At 38.3% G+C, this 18516-nt stretch overlaps 1 long non-coding RNA gene across 1 annotated transcript; it reads left to right on the top strand.

Moving 5' to 3' along the window:
• Positions 1-55: 55 nt before the first annotated feature.
• LOC112483578 lies at positions 56-16583 on the top strand. Its single transcript, XR_003047701.1, has 3 exons — positions 56-629; positions 14087-14166; positions 16204-16583. It is a non-coding gene; the product is annotated as an uncharacterized LOC112483578 (long non-coding RNA).
• Positions 16584-18516: the final 1933 nt, after the last annotated feature.

Here is an 18516-nt window from a genome sequence, read left to right as displayed (position 1 = left end):
GGTGGGAGCGGGGTGGGAGGGGGGCGAGGAGGGAGGTGGAGGAGCAGAGGAAGGAGTGGAAAAGGGAAAGGGAGAGAGGGGGAGAAGGAAAAGAAAAAGAACGAAGGGAAATAGAGAAATAGAGAAAGGGACCACATGTGGGGAAAGGTTGGGGAGAAAATGATTAGGAGACAGAGACACCCAAACACGCAAGATCTGGAAGAAAAGGGAAATGGGATTATTTTCCGTTTTTTGTATGACATTTTTGGTGGGGCGGGCGGGAGAGGTGTGTTGTGGGTGACTGTTATAATTAAAGGTGTTTTCTGTGAATTTGAAAAGCTAAATAACGGTTCAGGAAAACTGAAGGGTTCCTAAGCCAAGCAAAAGAGGGGAAGCTGGGCGTCGGAGGAGCGAAGCCCTAGTGCTGGGTGGACGCCGAGCGGGCGGGAGCGCGGGGCGGACCCTTACTGGCGCGACGGATGCTGGCCACCCCCAGCGCCCCCAGCCCCTGTCATCCTACCGCCCGCTGGTAAAACCCGGCCCTTTCCCTCATCACTCCCGGCAGTGCTTATTTGACAAGAAAGTTCTCCTTGTGCTGTCGGTAGTGTGCAGCATCCAGAGGCCCCTCTTGAGACTTCCGCGGCATTAAGGTAAATCCAGCAAAGGTTGGGGAGGATCAGCAGAGACTGGCTTGTTGAGAATGGAACCTCAAAACCAGCCTCGGTCCTCCAACATTTGGTTATGTAACAGAATTTCAGGGCACTCTGCCCTCTTGTTATTTTCGGTATTTAAAAAACTCTCATTCCTAACAATTGAAAAACGTCTTGGTGCCATAGCGCTCGCTCGCTCTCTATCTCTCTCTCTCTCTCTCTCTCTCTCTCTCTCTCTCTCCTCTGTGTGTGTGTGTGTGTGTCTTAAACATTAAGAGGGGATTCAACCAACAAGCAGCTGAAGGATCAGGCAGAAATTCTTAGCAAATGTATTCAGAGGAAGAAAAACAAGCTCCTTTAGCTGCTGAGTGGTGACTCACTTCCCAGCCCAAGTCTGATTTTTGCCACCAAAGGAATTAAAGCATTTTAAAAGAGAGAACCTGAGCCTCAGGGATGGGGGTACTGAGAGGGGTAAGGGAAGGGTGGGGGATGGGTGAGTGGGCTGGGAAAAATAAAGGAATTAATTTTTACTGAATATATTTATATGTAACTATATAACTATATATAAAACAATGTGTAATATATATAACTTGACACAAATATAACGATTCAGTTTTCCCCACAACTTTATGAGTTAAGTATGATCCATATCATGTAAAAAAAATTTTTTTTTAAGAAAGGAATCTCAAAGGGGTTAAGCAACTAGCTAAAGCTAACAAGGGGGGTGGGGGGCAGGGGCGGGCACAGCTAGTGAGCTTGTACCAGGCTAACATATAGAACATTTAGCCTGGTCTCAAGTTAGATCCTGATGTCTTTGGGGGTTACCAGGCTCCAAGAGAACAAAAAATAATGGCTATGAGAGGGGTTTCTACTGGCTACTATTGACATCTTGAGCCAGATAATTCTTTGTTGTAGGGACCTCTCCTGTGCAATGTAGAATGTTGAGTAGTGTCTCTGGCTTCTACCCACCAGATTCTAGGAGCACCTTCCCTCCCCAAGCTGTGAAAATCAAAAATGTCCCTACACTTAGCCAAATGTCTCTGGGGGTCAAAATTCCTACTTCCTTTTAAGAACCATGGGTCTAGAGAGGTCCACAACTATAAAATAGAATTTTAAAGAAATTTGTTAAGAAAATACCCAATAGTGGTATTTAGATAATAATAATACTGGCTGCCATCTGTGCTAATTTTACACAGGACTTAGTGTTTTACGTATTCATATTCCTATCCGTCTGCTTCCAGAGCCCAAAGTCTCAGTTGCTTCCTTTGTAACTAAGCTTATTCTCAATTGGGTACAGCTGGGGATCAATAAGTAAGACCCCCCCCCCATGTGCCTGGGGTGTGAAGGAAGATTAGTGATGCACGAGAGGAAAACTTTGCAAATTTTATCATAAAAATTTTGACATTAGAAAAATTATTCAAATGTTACTCATAATTTTTACCTTGATTATTTGTCTTAATATTTACAATTTTTCATCTCTAATGCCCCCTATTCAAGTTATATTTAGTAACTTTTTGAGCTGTGAAAAAGTTATATCTAGTGGTTAACTAGCTAGCAGAAGATAAGTTCTCAATTGATATGTATAGTCTGATTGAATGAATGACACTATTGAGCAGACGTATAATGGCCAGTATTTATTAGTTCAGTGAATGAATAAAATTTTGAATTAATTAATGCTTAGAAAGCTACAGCTGTCATATTAGCTTTTCTGTCCATTTGCTATTTGGTTTCACTCTCTTCTCACCCTCCATAACTTAGTTTTCCTCTTTCTAGATAGCATATTTGTCTTTTGAGGATGTGGCCAAATCCATTAAATGAAATCTATGAAATAAATAACCCCTGTTACTGGACCTAGAAGTAGGACTGCATTGACTATTCTGGGCTGACCACTGAAATCAGATGTGATTTTACAGGCAGGGTACCACTTCTAGCACTTTTTAATTTAGCAAAGAAATGTTTTCTGGGCATACTAAAGAGGACCCAGTTAAAAGAGCGTCTGGGGTGATAAACATGTTAGTAGATATCTTCATCAGATTACAGTAAGTCATCTTTTCAATACTGATTTAATGCCTCTCAAACATTCCAGGACCATCACATAGTTGTGAAAAGCAGAAACAGAAACGGCAAAAAAAGCACATTTGAAGGGAAGGCAATTGAAGCCTGTATTTTCCTTCTCCTTTTTCCTCCTTTACTCCCTCCTTTCAAGCCTGAATATCCAGCCAATGTAACAAAAGAGCTCTTTTCATTTTGTTTGTATGTGCTAATGATTAGTTCATTTCTCCAGTTCACACTTGCCTGAATCTGATTCAGTAGCAGATCTGGACAACAAGTCAGTAATCCAAGAATATATTCTTTGCTGACTCTTAGCATGCCCTTCTAGAACCTCTCTGAAGGTGACTGAGGTTTGAAATGACCTAGTTTGGTCTTCTGTGGAAAGAAAGGAATCCAATGACAACATACTAGATGCTGCGAAGTTTCCATTGTGTGGATATAATAACAGCTACAAATGATTACTTATTTTAAAGAGCTTTGAAAATGGAAACCTTGTTTTGGGTTATTTAGAATTAATCGATTCACAAATATTTATTAAGAATGGATACCAGACAGTGTGGAGTATTCAAAGCAGAGGAAAACAAGAATGTAGATTTGTTCTCATGGAGGAAAGAAGCATGAAATCCTGGTAGTTGGGTAGCAAAGAGACTTCGGGGAGGAGGTAGCAATTTGAGCTGAGCCGTGGAAAGTTGCATTTGCATAGATGGGTAATGAAATGTAGGGCAAGGAAAGGAATGTGTTCAACTGGGAAAGACACATGAATATTTGGAGGGTGGTGAATTGGTCAACATGACTGAGCGGAAGGGCCTATGTAGCAGAACAATGAGGCTAAGAAACAGGAAAGGAGAGGTGGGGTCGCCTGTGGAAGGCCTCAGAAGTCACCTCAGTAGTCTGAACTGGATGCTGTAGGCAATGAATAGTCATTAAAGACTTTTGAGCAGTAGAATGGCAAGATGAAAATGGCTTATTATTAAGATTTTACTTTTCTTTCATAGTGTCATTATAGTAGCTTTGCAGATAAGTGCTTTCCAGTATGCTAAGGGACATTAGCATGCCTAGAAACAGAAAACTGAGTGTCTTTGACCTACAGACTTGGAGGCCGGCATGAGGTGGCAGAAATAAAGGTGGCTGTAGCCTATAGTATTTCTACAGTGCCCTGTGTGGTTGTAAGGAGAGGAAGGCAAGATTCTTGCAGGCCGTGGCCTAGATGACAGCTGGGATTAATTTGAAGGGTGTTGTCTGCTCTTTGTGTCAGAGAAACCAGTTTCTTCCTTACCTGTTGTAGCTTTAGTAATCAAACAGTATTTATCCCTAGATAATGGGTCTGATGTATGAGATCCTTGAGTTTTCAAGGTCTCCTGGATTAGAAAACAATGGAATCTGGCTTTAAAAACAATTACCTTCACATTTTCAAACAGCTAGCTTTCAATTGTTTCATATATTACCCTTGGCAGATTTCAACCTCCAATTCTCCCTCCCACTCCTGAGTGCTTCAAAATGCAAATGAACGTGGCTTTTGGTCTAAACAAAAAGTCACTGACGACTTGAAGTTCAAAGTACAGAAATTTGTTCTCCATCTATCAAATGACCCATCAGTCAATCAGTCTACGCTTGTGCTAAGTATCACCAAATATGATCTTGGCCTGCAAGGCACTTACAATTGCCAGCTCTCCCAGGGCATTTAAAATAGAGTTTTATTTACAAAAATTGAAAAGGCACACAGCAAAGAAGAAAGGCACACCTCTCCTGCATTCCAAAGGAACTTTGGATTCTGTGAGTCACTGTTTTCCTGTTGGCCCAGATGGTAGAGAGCTGACTGACTCAGGTGATCCTACAGATGACTGCCTCGCAGCTCCCTCTGGCTTATAAAGAGCACTGGACAAAGAGTCAGGAAACCTGCGTTTTAAACCTGCTGGTTTAGTGGCCAAACCAGCTTGGCCACTAACTACCCACGAAAACTTGGGGCAGATATTTTATGCTTTTTGGATTCAGTGTCTGTATGTAAAACAAGGAAGCTTAACCAGACACTCTCTCAAGTTCTTTCCACCTTTCAGATGCCTTGTTCGGTGCCAGTTGGTGGATGTTCTTCTTAATCAACATCCGCAGGAGGTCAATCCAACATTCAATGATACACACTTAGTTTTAGCCATGGGAGTAAGAGCTCTTAATGCTTTAGTTCAGTGTTTGCTTCAAGGGGATTACACCCCAACATTAAACCTTGCCTATATTCTGGATACGGAATCTCAAAATGTAAGAAGTACCATTGTCACTTAACTAGCTCTTAACTGTCACGATTGTCTAAGTCTCAGGACTTAGCAGAAATCTCCCAGATTTAGCCATCAGCCTCTAAACCTTGAAGCCTTTTAACTCTCTACCTCTGAATCAAATAGTAATTGTCCTTTTCACTGATGGAAATGGAACCACACCATGCCAATCCCTGGTTTCTGAAAATTCTATCCATTTTGCCAGATTTATTTGATGTCCAAATTAGTTTATTTGATTTCCTAATGAGCTCTCTACTTCCACTGTAAATTCCTCTATCTTCCTAGTGCCTCACATCTTTATTTCTCTAATTAGGAGAAATTTGGTTACCTTTTTCAATATAGACTAAATTATTGTAGCTCTTTTTAGTTTCCTAAACGATTAGACTTTTAAAATTTTTAAAAAAATTTTCCAATTACAGTTGGCATACAATATTATATTAGTTTCAAGGGTACAACATAGTGATTATATATCTGTATAACTCACAAAGTGATCACCCCAATAAATCTAGTACCCTTCTGACACCATACATGGTTATTACAATATTATTGCCTATATTCCTTATGCTATACTTTATATCTCCATGACTATTTTGTAACTACCAGTTTGTACTTCTTAATCCCTTCCCACTTTTTCACTGACTCCCCCAATCCCTCTCCCATCTGGTAACTCTCAAAATGTTCTCTGTATCTATGACTTTTTTTCTGTTTTGTTGTTGTTTATTTTGTTCTTTAGATTCCACATGTATGTGAAATCATGGCGTTTGTTTCTCTCTATCTGACTTACTCCACTCAGCACAATACCCCCTAGGTACATCATGAAATATCTTTTACCATCCCTTTACTTTCCATCCGTGTGTGTCTTTTAATCAGAGGCGAGTCTCTTATAGGCGGCCTATGTAAGTGTCTTGTTTTCTTATTCATTCAGCCATCTTATCTTTTGACTGGAACATTTAATTCTTTTTGCATTTGAAGTACTTGTTGATAGATATGTAGTTATTGCCATTCTTTATTCATATTTTTGATACATATTTTTTTTTTCTTCTTAAAGAAGTCACTCCAACATTTCCTATAATACTAGCTTGGTGGTGATGAACTCCTTTAGCTTCTTCTTGTCTGCAAAGCTTTTTATCTGTCCTTTGATTCTAAATGATAGCTTTGCTGGGTAGAGTAATCTTGGTTCTAGGTCCTGGGATTTATTACTTTGCATATTTTGTGCCAAGCTCTTTTTGTCTGCAAAATCTCTGTTGAGAAATCCACTGATGGTCTTACAGGAGCTCCCTTGTAGGTAACTAATTGCTTTTCTCTTGCTCCTTTTAAGATTCTCTCTTTGTATTGAACCTTTGGCATTTTAATTATGATGTGTCTTGGTGTGGGCCTCTTTAGGTTCATCTTGTTTGGGACTCTCTGAACTTTTCCTGGGCTCGTATGTCTATTTCCTTTACCAAGTTAGAGAAGTTTTCCATCATTATTTCTTGAAATAGGTTTTCAACTTCTTGCTCTCTCCTCCTTCTGGAACTCTATGATGTGAGTGTTGGAACGGTTCATGTTGTCCCAGAGGCTCCTTAAACTATCTTCACGTTTATGAATTCTTTTTTCTTATTGCTGTTCTGATTGTGTGTCTTCCACTACCCCATCTTCTGTATTGGTGATTCAATCCTTCACTTTATTCATCTGTTGATTCCCTCTAATATTGTATTCTTCATTTTGTATTCTTCATTTCTCACAGGTTTCCTCTTATGTTTCATCTCTTTGTTAAAGTTCTCACTGAGTTCATCTACTCTCCCCCTAAGTTCGTTGAGCATCCTTATAACCAGTGTTTTTGAACTCTGCATGTGGTAGATTGCTTATCTCCATTTTGCTGAGTTCTTTTTCTGGAGCTTTGTTCTCTTCTTTCATATGGGACATGCTTCTTTGTCTCCCCATTTTGGCTGCCTCTCTGTGTCTGTTTCTAGGTATTACGTAGGGCTCCTAAGTCTCCCAGCCTTAGGAGTGTGGCTTTATGTAGTAGGTGTCCTATGGGGCCCAGTGGCACAGTCCTGGGAGGGGTCCAGCTGCAGGCCAAATTCAGCTGCACCTCTGGGGCCACCTGGTAAGAGTCACCAAGCAATCCAGAAATGGCTGCCACCCATGCTGGGCCTATAGGTGCCTTGAGAAGCCAAGCCAGAAACCAAGGCTGGCGGCCACTGGGCTTGGGACTGCTCTGCAAGAGGTACAGGGCATGCCAAGGCCAAGATGCTTTATTGGGTTTTATGAACCTTTGAGAGATTTTAGGAAAATTCACAGCAAGGGCCAAGATAGAACATTCATATGGAATAAACTACTGGAAGCCGCTTGGGTGGGCCCACAAGTTGGGAGAGGTAGAGTCTCAGGGACTCCCCTGGGCGGAGCAACCTGTGTTATCCAGTTTGATGGTGACTCAGCTATGTCAGAACCTGCGTCTGCATACTGGGAGTGGGAAGAGCTCAACGAAGAAACAGTGGATACTGCCAGCACTTCTGTCAGGGAGAAAGTCACCCTTCCAGCCCTTGTCCTGAAGCCTGACAATTTAGTGTCTCCCCATATGTCCCTGGCACTCCTCGAGCAGCCATCCCAGTGCTGGAGCTCAAAGCAACTGAGTCCGTCAGGGAGTAAGTCTGGGCACGGGCCCTTCAGAAAAATGCTTGCAACTCCAGCAGCCCTCCGTCTCACTCAGCCACAATCTCCACTGGTTTTCACAGCTAGAAGTTGTGGGGACTTGTCTTCTGGGCACTGGAACCCTGGGCTGAGGAGCCCAGTGTAGGGCCGGGACTCCTCACTCCTTGGATGGGGGTGGGGGTCCTGCAGCCAATATAATTCTCCCGATTCTCAATCACCACATGTAGTTGTGGGACCGGGCCGTTTCTCAACTCTGCCCCTCCTATTGGTTTAAGGTGACCTCTTATTTTTGTTCCCAGTTGTAAGACTTCTTTTCAGCCAGACCTCAGGCAACTCCATGTGCTAGTTGCTCTGTAGTTGCATTATAATTTTACTGTGGTCACGAGAGGAGACGTGCACAGCATTTACCTTCTACGCCATCTTGACTGGTAAACCTACTCTCTTTTGTTCTTATTAACATTTGCCCCATGTTTGATTTTAATAAATATTATATTTTCTGCTGAGAGTTACATCTTATGCAAATTAACATTTTCATGAAAAACTTCAGTTTGGCTGGCAAAAATGTTTATCTAAAGTGGGAGATCTAACAGGTGTCTTAGCTTAAGACTGGCGTGTATTTATAGACATATTTGTCCTGTACCTAAATCACCTTGCATGCTTCCCCCAGAGCAATCACCGTAAGCCCAGCAATGATTATGTCACTCCTTTGTTCAAGAGATATCTGATGACACCACACTACAGAAAAATCTGAATGATACCAAAGAGATTCATCTTGATATTCCTCAACAGCACAGGTTTATGCAGAGCCATTAAAAGCAGGAAAAAAAAAAAAAGTAAAAAAATAAGTAAGAGCAATAGAGTTCTTTAACCATAATTTAGGCATTGACCATTGAACAATTGTGGGCTGAGTGGCTACAAATGTTTTGTAGCATCTGCCCCAACACCAAGAGAAAATACGGTGTGGGATCCTGAAGTGCCAATCTAGGGCAGAGGCCCTGACATTGTATATGTCTCCTCTATGCCCTGACTGGAGGATGAGGATCATCTTGGTTGGGATGCTTGTCTATGATCATAGCCAGGGTAGTGGGTCAATAAGTCCTTTTGGGGAACTGAACTATTCAAGACCGAAGGGGCATAACTGGAGAAATCAGGCTAAGACTTGATCTGTTAAGGAAAGTTGAGAGTAAAACATACATATTCTCCAATACATTTTCAGTGCCTGCTATGGCGCCTGGAACACAGAGTCATGTTCAATAAATATTTATGGGAAAATATGGATCGATGAATAAAAATGACAATAGCACCAAGTAAGATATCAAGTCTAATGGGGTCAGGCAGGATGTTCCAAAATCAGGGTGTTCTGCTAAGAGTCCCAGAGGGCATCAAGGGTAAAGAGACAAACCTCATATTTAGGTTGTGTCTGGGTAGAACTTGACATAGTGTTGGAAACAGAAACAGAAGAAAAACAAGAGCATATAGAGAGTATGACTCTAGCCACCCTTATTAAAGGTTAGACAGATTGGTGGTAAACTCCAGAGAGACATTCTCATGCTTGCATGTTATGCGTATTGTGGACTGGCATATACTTGTTGACTTTTCCTTCATATGGGGTTAGTTCTTTTTCATTGTCTCTATAAAATTCCCAATTATGCAACCCCCTTTAGATATTGATAAAGAAGCAGAAAGACCCAATGGGAATTTCGAATCTTGTTTCGTTTCCTGTGTTGATAGTGCTCTTTGGTAAGCAGCCCTCTCACACACAGATGCACGGTCAACAAGAATGTACTGGGTGGCAGGGAAAGCCAGCATAAGTTTAATGTTTAACCAGAGAAAATCCGCATTAGTAGGATAATCAGTGTGGATATCTAGAAGAACCCATAATGCAAGTGACAGGCTGAACTAATTCTTTTGGTCCTTGTTTATCAGTTTGTCAAGTCCCTGGAGCAAGCTTCAAGAAATAAGAGGTTTTAGAGTTGTGTCATTCTCATCGACTATTATATTACATCGGTAATGGTTATAGCTCTGGTTTCTATTTATACCATGGGACTGTTTTTTAACAAATTTGACTTGTGGCAGTTTGCCCATTATTTACATGTTACTTTAAAGCACATTGCTAATGGAGAATGAGTGGCTTGATTTTTCCAGAGATGAGGATAAAATGTCTGGGTTATCATGGAATTGACCATGTACACACTTCACTTGTCACCATCTTATTAAGTCAATTTTCAAAAAAGAATTGCCAAACTTCTTGGCATGCACCTCTATCATCCATATATGGGAATCATTGGACTATGTAAATGCTGTCTTTTTGTAGTCATTTGTGTTTTATGTTCACTGAGTGGAATTACTCAGTAATATGAATAAGTCACAGATGAAGTCTTAGACAAAAAGTTCTTTGGACTGGGAAATAATATATATATATATATATTTTAAATGTGTTTGTTGCTTCCATGAGTTTTTGTTTACATTTTGGATTACAGCCATTGCCACCATTGTGTAAAAGCCAGAAAGAAATTTAATCAGGTGTTGCCCACAGGGGTTATGATTTATTATAGTTTTCAGTTTTCACTACATCTTACTGAGTCAATGGACCCAGATGCAGCATACCTCTACTGCAGAGATCTAAGGCACACACATTCAAAAACGTTTTATAATTAAAACATGGTCCTATCTCTTTAGATTTATTTAAAGATAAAATCCCTTTAAAGCAATCCTACTTTCCTAATTAGAAGTTCCCTCAATTCTTTTTCACAAATATTATGTCTAGTTTTTGGTTCCCTGAAAACCATCTGCCCAATTATCTTTTTCTAAACATATGATTAATATAACTTCTTACATTTCTTTAGCTTACATCTATTTGCCAGTATGTTCATTCTTTTAGTTTTGTAAAAGAAATTACATTCTGAAGAACAATGGGATTTTTCAAAGCACAGTTGAGAAGAAATTTCATGTAACCATCTTCCATGTTTTCTTTAATGTCTAGCCTCGTGCCTCTCCTAGATGCTTCACTGACTGTCAATTATTTTTATACTCTGTCTCTTTTGCCTTCTGTATCCAGACTGTTGTCAAGTCGTATTTATTTGGTCAATGTCTTGTTCACCCTTCCATTCATTCAGTCTGTATTTATTGAGCCTCTTCTTTGCACATGTAAAGGATTATTCTTAGGGAATCATGGGCACTGCTGTCTGCAGTACACTATTCCTTGTCACTAGCAAAGTACAGGCCTAATCACTTCTCATTTAGTTCATTGAACTTGCCCTTTAGGGGCCTCAGAACAAGAGCCACTGTATACAGCATACACCAAAATGGAGCCATTCTTCTGTCCAGTATCACATTCTGTTTCTTGATACCTTGACTTGTCTTCATTCTTAATACTTGGCTACTGTGGTAGGCAGAATAATAGCCTCCCAAAGATGATGATGTCCTAATCCCCACATCCAGAGAATAAGTTACCTTGTGTGGTGCCAGGGACCTTGCAGATGTAATAATGTTAAACGTTGGGGTGAGGTTATCTTGGATTATCTGAATAGGTCCAATCTAATCATGAGTCCTTAAAGACTGAGAGCCTTTCTTAGCTGTGTTCAGAGAAGGTAATGTTACAAAAGAAGAAGGGTCAGAGAGATGCTATATTGCTGACTTTGAAGACGGAGGAAGGGGGCCATATGCCAAGGAATGCAGGTGGCCTCCAGATGCTGGGGAAAGCAAGGAAATGGATACTGTCCTAGAGCCTCTAGAAAAAACTCAAATTTGCTGATACCTTGATTTTAGACCGTGAGATCCAGGTTAGCTTTTTAATATACAGGTCTGTAATATAATAAATTTGTATTGTTTTAAGACACTAAATTTGTGGTAACTTGACTTGGCAGTAATAGAAAACTAAAACAGCTCTTTTCTCAGCCTTGAGCTCTCGTACTTCTTGGATTGACATTTGGCATCTCCTGCTTAATGGCCTCTTTACATTGACCTCAGTTGTTCATCTTCAACTCTTTTTGGATCTCAAAGTTAAGATATCATCTATGTCTTGATATCTACTAATGACTGTTCATTCTTCCACTTTTAGTTTCTTTTCTGTAAATAGTTATCTGGGCTTAACATAACTATTTTTCCCTCCTGTAGTGCTTTCTTTCTTCCATACACCTTCTACATGAGACTAGGTTTCAAGGCTTTGTGTTATTTGAGCCCAGTCTATCTTTCTGATCCTACCTCCTCCAGTTCTTCATGGTCAAGCATGTTCCAGTTAAAATGTACTTCTCACTATTTTCACACATAATCTCTACTTTAGAGATTTAAATCAGTCAGCATAAGCTTGGTCATGCTGTAAAAACAAAACAACCTCAAAATCTTAGTGACTTAAGAAATATTCACATGGGTCATTTGAAAGCTCTTCTCAATTTTCTCGTGCTTGGTGGAGCAAACACCACCCCAAAAAGTTGCTGGCCACTATGCAGTGGAAAACAGCTGTATATGATATCAGTGGTTATGCTCAGTCAAGAAGTAACATCTGTCCCCTTGACTTTCAACCCATTATCTAGAACTAGCCACATGGTCCCACCCAAGAAAACTATAGATTATAAGCCTATTATTTATGTGGAAGATGGCCACTGCCATCACTCTATAACTCTCTATAAGAAAGATTGGAAAATAGCTTCACATCTACCAAGTCTGTCCATAGCTACACTGTCCTACAAACAAGGTTTCTTCGGGTACACCTGGTCATAAAGTCGTAAAATGGTTATTTTACTGTGTCCACAACTTATGTCTTAAAAGGATCATGAGAACTTTAAGGGAAGAAATTGTTTCCTCAATCGCTATAATCATGCATTGAACTTCTACTGAATGCAAAGTAGAGTAGAATGCTTGGGAACTATAAAGATGAACTACACATCCTGCTGGGATACAGGTGTAGGTGGGGCTCTGGGGTAAAATGCTCTCTCCAACTTTGACAATTATGGAGGAAGTGATCAGAAAGGCAGGTGGGACAAATAAGGGGGAACATTAGGGATATCAATTTTGTCCAACGTCTGCATAGGCTTTTGAAGATAAGTTTGTTCTAGTTTACTTCGCAACTTCCAGAGGAACTTGCAAGAAACTGAATTTTATAAAATTTGAAAACATATTTATGGATGTGTTGTGCCAGGGTGGAAAGAATATATGCTTTGGAATTAGGCCCATCTGAAAAGGATTCCTAGGTCTGCCTACATTCTTGTGTAATCTTGGGGAAATTACTCAACCTCTTTGAGACTTGGTTTCCTCACTTGTAAAATGATTAGTAGATTCCTCAAGAGATTAATGAGAAGACAGAAAACATATTTATGCTGGGACCTGGTACAACTAGGCTCTAAATGAACCCTGGTTTTCTTCAGTCTCCTTCATGAGACACAATAGATGCTAATATTTCATTTTATTTTGTACCAGGTCCTATATAGTATCATTTAAAAAAAATTGTTTATAAAGACATTTACTTTGCATAAGTTTGGCCATGCTACATAGTTTCCTTTCTTCTCTCCCTCCCTCTCTCTCTCTCTCAATCTCTCTCTCTCTCTCTCTCTCTCTCTTTCTCTCTCTCTCTCTCTCTCTCTCTATCTCTCTCCCCTTCGTATTTTTTTATTGGGTATACCATATACCATAAAATTCATGCTTTTTGTGTGAATTGTTCAGTGATTGCTATTAGTCACAAAGTTTTGCAAACAACAATATTATTTAATTCCATACTATTTTGTCACCCCCAAAAGAAACCTCATACCTATTAGCAGTCACTCCTCATTCTGCCCTTCTAGACCCTGGCAACCAATAATCTACTTTTGTTATAATAATTCATTTCATATAAATGAATTTATATAATATGTAGCCTTTTGTGTCTGTATTCTTTCACCTAGTATAATGTTTCAAGGTTCATCCATGCTGTAGCATGTTTCAGTACTTCATACTATCTTTTTATTGCCAACTAATATTCTATTGCAAGGATATATGACACTTTTGTTTATCCATGTATCAGTTGATGAAATTTGGGTTGTTTCCATTATTTGGCTATTATGAATAATGCTACTCTGAACATTGATGTACACATTTCATGCAGTCATATGTTTTTATTTCTCTTGAGTCTATCCTAAGAGTGGAATTTCTAGGTCATATGGTAACTCTACATTTACTGTTTGTGGAACTGCCAGACTGTTTTCCAAAGTGGTGGCACTATTTTATACTCCCACCACCAATGTATAAGTGTTCTAGTTTCTAGAAATCCTTGTTAACACTTGTTTTTGCTTGTCTTTTTAATTATAACCTTATTGTTAGTTGTTCTGATCATAGCCATCCTACTAGTTGTGAAGCAGTATCTCATTGTGGTTTTGATTTGCATTTCTGTGATGACTAATGATTTTGAACATATTTTCACATGTGTATTGGCCTTTTGTTTAACTTCTTTAGAGAAGTGTCTATTTAAATCAATTTTCTTTCTTTTTCCACCATTTCTTCTTGTTTTAAATTTTTCTTTTTTCTTTATACTGCTAGACTTTCTGATTACTCCTAACTGGACACAGAAGCAGGGTCTAAGTGAGATACTACTGGTTCCTACCCATAAGTTATTGAAGGTAAGAGCACTGAAATGTGAGCCTGCAATCTTTTCCCTACCTTTGGCTTTGCTGCATCTATCTATGAGACCTTGGACAAATAGCTGTGAACCTGAACCTCCTTTTCCTGTCCAACCAGGTTAATTTTTGTCAGTCTATAAGCTTTAATGCTGAGCACCAGCTATGCATCAGATATGCTGCAAGGTCCTGGGAAAAGTAGATGTATAAGGCTTGGTTTCTCTGCCCGATGCCTCTTGATATATAGACATATTTAAATAGATATTGCAATATAACAAGATGTAGTCACAGGGAAGAGAATCAAATATTGTGGAAGCTCCAACAAGGGAGTAGCTTGCTGTTCCTAAGTGGCTTCAGGAAAGAGGGTCCCTGAAGTGTCCTCCCACTTTAAGATTTTCTGAATCTAGGATATTCTTTCCTTTCAGTGTGTATATTTTGTTGCATTAAATGGAGAGATTATATTGCATATCAAGTTGTGCAGCCCTATAGTTATTAATGTTTGAGTTCATTAGAAAAACTGGCTAATCGAGTGCTCCCCAGTTCTTGACTCTCAGGGGAAGAACCAAGCTTTATTTGCCTTTGTATCAGAGTCTGTAGTGTATGTCGAGTGAACAAATCATTTTAGATAGAAGAGGAAATTACAAACTACATTTTAGAGGCCTCAACTATAATTTTTCTTTTCACACTTGAGCCCCAAATAATAATATTCCCTTTTGTGAATATTTGTGAACTCAAATGTCCATCAGGTAATGTGTAGATAAACAAATATGTGATATATCTATGCAATGGAATATTACTTGGCAATAAAAAGGTAGTATGAATTATTGATATATGCTACAACATGGATGAACCTTGAAAACATTATACTAAGTGAAAGAATCCAGACATGAAAGATACTTTAAACCTTAATAAGACAAATTCAGCTTTCTTATGGAGAGTCCTGTAATACTCTTTATTAGCAAGAAGCTATCACTTCCTCTTACCTGCAAGGTTTTTAACACATTCAGCCAAATCGATTACAAATCAGTTCCTTTTCCTCTAATATTACAAAGGCCTTTTAGAGTTAAAGATCTAGAGATTCTCTTGATGGAGGGAAGCTTTGGGGTTATTCAAAATTTTAACTTTTAATTTTATAGAAGAGGAATTGAGCATCATTTATGTCAAATGATCAAGTCCAGGAATAGGCATTCAGCCTCCCCCTTAACAGATTTCCTTTTTCTTCCACTTTCTCTTTGCTCTCTTTAAAATAAAAATTAACAAGTTAGGACTAAGTAAGTGGTCTGAATAAAAATGAGTCTGTAGCCTCTTTTCAATTGACTTGAGGTGTGCAAGAAAGTATTTTAGGCTCCCAGATTCTTTGATAGTTTTCAGAAAAGTCTTTCTACGACTAATTGTATTAGTCATCTAAGGCTACCATAACAAAACACCACAGACCAGTTGACTTTAAGAACAGAAATTTATTTTCTCATATTTTTGGAGGCTGGGAGTCTGATATCAGGGTGCCGGCATGGTCAGATTCTGGTGAAGGCCCTCTTCCTGGCTCGCAGATAACCACCTTCTTGCTGTGTCCTCATGAGGGTGGGGAGAGAGAAAAAGAAAAATATTTCTTCTCTTTTTTATAAGACCACTAATCTTTATTTTTTTTCAATTACAGTTGACATTCGATATTATTTTATATTAGTTTTAGGTATACAGCATAGTGGTTAGACATTTATATAATGTAAAAAGTGATCCCCCTGATAATTCTAGTACCTACCTGGCACCATACGTAGTTATTATGATATTACTGGCTATATTCTCTATGCTATATTTTTTATACCTGTGACTATTTTGTAACTACCTATTTGTACTTAATTCCTTCACCTTTTTCATCTAATTCCCCTCCCATCTGGCAACCATCAGTTTGTTCTCTGTATCTATGAGCCTGTTTTTAATTTGTTCATTCATTTATTTTGTTCTTTAGATTCCATATATAAATGAAATCATATGGTAGTTGTCTTTCTCTGTCTGACTTATTTCATTTATCATAATACCCTCTAGGTCAGGGGTCCCCAACCCCCTGCAGACTGGTAACAATCCAGAGCCTTTTAGGAACTGGGCCACACAGCAGCAAGTGAGCGGCAGAAGAGCAAGCGAAGCTTCAACTATATTTGCAGATGCTCTCCAGCTCTAGCATCTGCACCTCAGTTCCACCCTCAGATCATTAGGCATTGGACTCCAGTAGGAACACTGGTCCCTGGTACCAAAAAGATTGGGGGCTGCTGCTCTAGGTACATCCATGTTGTCCCAAATAGTAAGATTTCATTTATTTTTATGGCCAGGAAATATTACACTTCTTGTGCCACTTCTTCTTTATCCAATCATTTGTTAATGAGTATTTAGGTTGCTTCCATACCTTGACTATTGTTAATAATGCTGTAATGAACATAGGGATGCATGTATCTTTTCAAATTAGTGTTTTGGATTTCTTCAAACAAATACCCAGAAGTGGAAATGCTGGGTCATAGGGTACTTTTATTTTTAATTTTGTAAGGAATTTCCGTACTATTTTCCATAGTGACTGCACCAATTTGCAGTCTCATCAGCAGTGCATGAGGGGTGCCTTTTCTTCACATCCTCATGAACTCGTATTTGTTGATTTATTGATGATAGCCATTCTGACAGGTGTGAGGTGATATCTCATTGTGGTTTCAATTTGCATTTCTCTGATGATTTGTGACATTGAGCATCTTTTTATATGTCTATTATCCATCTGTACGTCTTCTGAAGAAATGTCTCTCCAGGTTTTCTACCCATTTTTTATTATATTGTTTAATTATATTGTTTCCTTTTTAAAATTATATTGTTTTGGGTGTAAATTTGTATGAGTTCTTTATAAATTTTGAATATTAACTTCTTATCGGATGTATCATAGGTGAATATCTTCTCCCATTCAGTAGGTTATCTTTTCTTTTCTTTTTTCTTTTTTTTTTCTTTTTTTGATGGTTTCCTTTGCTGTGAAAAATTTTTTAGTTTGATGTAGTCTCATTTGTTTATTCTTTTGGTTCCATTACCTGAGCAGATATATCAGAAAAAATTATTACTAAGAGCAATGTCAGAGAGTTTATTGCCTATGCTTTCTTCTAGGAGTTTTATGGTTTTGGGTACTATATTTAAATCTTTAATCTATTTTGAGTTTATTCTTGTTTGTTGTGTAAAAAGATGGTCTAGTTTTTTTTTTTTTCACATATATCTGTCTAGTTTTCCCAACACTATTTATTGATTACACTGACTTTACTCCATTGTATATTCTTGCCTCCTTTGTCATAGATTAATTGGCAATCCAGGTGTGGGTTTATTTATAAGGTTTTTATTCTGTTCCATTGATCTATGTGTCTGTTTTTATGATAGTACCATGCTGTTTTGATTACTATAGCTTTGTAGTATAGTTTGATATCAGGTAGTGTGATACCTCCAACTTTGTTCTTCTTTCTCAAGATTGCTGTGGCTATTTAGCATCTTTTGTGGTTCCATATAAATGTTAGGACTATTTTTTCTAGTTCTATGAAAGTTGCTATTGATATTTTGATAGAAATTACACTGAATCTATAGATTGCTTTGGATAGTATGAATATTTTGATGCTGTTAATTCTTCCAATCCATGAGCACAGTATATGCTTCCACTTATTTGTATCTTTTTCAACGTCTTAAAATTTTTCAAGTACACATCTTTTATCTCTTTGGTTAAATTTATTACTATGTATTTAATTTTATTTTTTTGATGCAATTGTAAATGGGATTGTTTTCTTAATTTCTTTTTCTGACAGATTGTTATTGATTCAAAAAATGCAACCAATTTCTGAATATTAATTTTGTATCCTGTTACTTTGCTAAATTCATTTATCAGTTCTAATAGTTTTTTGGTGGAATCTTTAGGGTTCTCTCTCTATATATAGTATTATGTCATCTGAAATGACAATTTTACTTTTTTCTTTCCAATTTGGATGACTTTTTGGATGATTATTTTTCTTGTCTGTTCGCTGTGGGTAGGATTTCTAATACTATGTTGAATAAAAATGTTGTAAGTGGACATCTTTGCCTTGTTCCTGATCTTAAGGAAAATATATTTAGCTTTTCACATTGAGTATGATTTTAGCTGTGGGTTTGCCATTTATGGCCTTTATTATGTTGAGATATATTTCCTCTATTCTCCCTTTGCTGATAGTTTTTATCTTAAATGGATGCTGAATTTTATTAAATGCTCTTTCTGCATCTATTGATATAATCATATGATTTTTATGCTTCATTTTGTTTATGTGGTGTATCACATTAATTGATTTGCAGATATTAAACCAACCTTGCATCCTGATCATA

This window comes from Pteropus alecto, unplaced genomic scaffold (assembly GCF_000325575.1).
Source record: "Pteropus alecto unplaced genomic scaffold, ASM32557v1 scaffold164, whole genome shotgun sequence".
Lineage (NCBI taxonomy): Eukaryota > Metazoa > Chordata > Mammalia > Chiroptera > Pteropodidae > Pteropus > Pteropus alecto.
The sequence above is the reverse complement of the archived record's forward strand: the minus strand, read 5'-3'. Positions and strand labels throughout refer to the sequence as shown.